Source organism: Oryctolagus cuniculus, chromosome 5, assembly GCF_051225735.1.
Source record: "Oryctolagus cuniculus isolate XC-2025 breed Fujian yellow rabbit chromosome 5, ASM5122573v1, whole genome shotgun sequence".
Classification (NCBI taxonomy): Eukaryota; Metazoa; Chordata; class Mammalia; order Lagomorpha; family Leporidae; genus Oryctolagus; species Oryctolagus cuniculus.
This window is the reverse complement of record NC_142871.1, coordinates 91,017,983-91,020,641: the sequence shown is the minus strand read 5'-3', so window position 1 is coordinate 91,020,641 and position 2,659 is coordinate 91,017,983. Positions and strand designations below refer to the sequence as shown.

The following is a 2,659-nucleotide window of genomic DNA, read 5'->3' as shown; positions in this document are numbered from 1 at the left end:
CTTTACCTGATAAATCCCTTCATATCATCAAAGAAAATGCTCTCCCACATCCTAAGATACAACAAATATTCAATGTTCCCATAACAATTTCAAGTATCCTGCGTTCTCACTCTATTTGCCTCAGGAGAACTCCACGCTTACTTATGCCTCTCTTAGAAAGTGGGCAGCTAAGCTGAACAGGACATCTCAGGTGCGGCTGTATAGCTAATCGCATAATGTCTTCTGGACATCACATTTTTATAATACAACCTAAAATTGTATTAGTTTCATTTGTTAAGAGATACATAAAATCTTAGAATCAGCTAAAACTTTTAAGTGTCTCTATTAGTGCACACACATCACTCATATGATGGTATTTAACAAAACCACTATACAGGCTCTTTTTATTTTTTAAATTTAAATATAACTAAATGAATTTATAATTTTTTTCATTTTTGTTTTGAATTATTCAATTCACTGAATGAATGATTATTTTGTCCAGTATGAAACCTTTTCTATTAAACATCAAGTCATCCTTAAGCCTAATAGATTTGTCATTTTTGTTGAGAATATTATAGGAAGTAAACATTATTGGTAATTTTTCGAACTTTAAAAAATCTTCAAGATCTATTTATTATAGGGGCTGGTATTGTGGAACAGCAGTTTAAGCCTCCACCTACAATGCTGTCATCCCATATGAGTGCTGCTTTCATTTCCAGCTGTTCCACTTCCAGTATAGCTCCTTGCTAATGCACCTGGGAAGGCAGTGGGTGATTGTTCAAGGACTTGGGACCCTGCACCCACATGGGAGATCCATGGCTTCTGGGTTCTGAAGCTGCAGCCTCAGCTCCAACCACTGTGGTTATTTGGGGGAATCAGCAGATGGAAGGTTTTTCTCTCTCTCTCCTCACTCTCCTCTCTCTATAACTCTGCCTTTCAAATAAATCTAAATGAAGATCTACTTATTATGAAAATTAATATACTAAACAATTATTTACAAACCATTTCTTCTTATTTTTAGAATATATACTTTAGAACATATGAGGAAATATATATAAGGAGGATTGAAAAGTTCATAGAATAATAAAAAAGAAATATAATGGGCATTTTCCATGAACTTTTTGAATATTCATCATATATGATATAGACATATCATAAAATAATTCAATTTAGCTATCTGTCTTAGGTTAAGTATAGATATTATGAGTTTATGAAATTCCATTTAAATCCACTAAAATCAGACATTTATTGAATTTTACAAATGTTTATTTATTTATAGGATAGAGTGATAGAGAGAAGCAGAGAGAAAGAGATCTTCCATCCATTGGTTCACTCCTCAAATGGTTGCAATAGCCAATTCTAGGGCAGACCAAAGCAAGAAACCAGGAACTTTGAGTCTCACACACAGCTGGAAGGTATTCAAGTACTTGAGCCATCATCTGTTACTTCCCAGGTGCATTAACAAAGAATGAATTGGAAGCAGAGCAGTTGGGACTTGAACTGGCACTCAGATATGGCATGCATGAGTCCCAAGAGGCTTAACCTGCTGTGCCACAGACTCAGTCCCTAACACAGTGAGAGGCAGGGATGTTGAGTAAGCACTGGTAAATAAGTTAGTCAAGATATCTGTTGTAATGGAGCACAGAGGTGTGCTAGAAGCCCATGAGGGAGAACTGTGATGTTCTGAATAGAGGGTCTCACACCAAAGCTGGACCCAGAGGAGATAAAACAAAAGATGCCCAAGGATGTAATATCCTCTGCACACAACTTCCTCTTCTATGTGGCCCTGCTGCAAGTCACTCCCTTTATCTTAAAGAAGCTGGACAGTGTGTGTAGAGTGGCCATCACACTTGGATGCATGAGATATATCTCATTATGGTTTCTACTCCTTTCTGCAAAGGAATAGACCCAGAAATGTGAATGGGACTCTGAATGGACATAAACACTCAATTTGTTAAGAGAAAGTTTGGCTCTGGTAACTGACCTTCATAGTTAAAACAAGTATTTAGGAAGCATAAAGAGAATTGTGGTCATAGTCTGCCCTTCTGCCTGTGACAGACAGGCTCTATGAATGTCAGTGTCAATGTAAAGAATGCCAACCCATTTCCAACAAGTATAATTATAAAGGAATAATGTCTGAAATGGTCCTATCTTGCCAATTATTTCTGTCTACACTTTTATTTCTGTCTCTAGTGAATTTCTGAAGAGTCCCTTATAATAAGTTACCATTGTATAGACATCACACACAGCCACGTTGACATTAAAACACAGGACCAGTAGTCTATATTTTTAACAAATGTACCAATTTTAAAAAATGAAGCACACACGTAAAACTATAGTGGTAAAGTAGAAAAACAGCATATTTTCAAATAAATACATACACAATGAGAATGTGTGACCATGAAAAGGAACACATAGAGAAAAACGGGCTGGATGACCTATTGGCAACGCACTCTGTACAACTTATTAAATTAAACCAGTGGAGAAAGTGTTTGGTGTAGCAGTTAGTAGACAGCTTGGAACACCTACATCTCATATCACAGTGTCTGAGTTCAAGTCCTTCCACTACTTCCAATTTCAGCTTTCTACTAATGCACACCCTGGGATTCAGTATGTGATTGGGCCATTATGTGGGTCCCTGCCACCCATGCAGGGTACCCAGACTGAGTTCCAGGATCGT

At 37.1% G+C, this 2,659-nt stretch overlaps 1 pseudogene; it reads left to right on the top strand.

The window, feature by feature from the left end:
* The first annotated feature begins 1,657 nt into the window (after positions 1-1,657).
* Positions 1,658-1,885, top strand: LOC108177346 (mitochondrial import receptor subunit TOM5 homolog pseudogene; annotated as a pseudogene).
* The last annotated feature ends 774 nt before the right edge of the window (positions 1,886-2,659 follow it).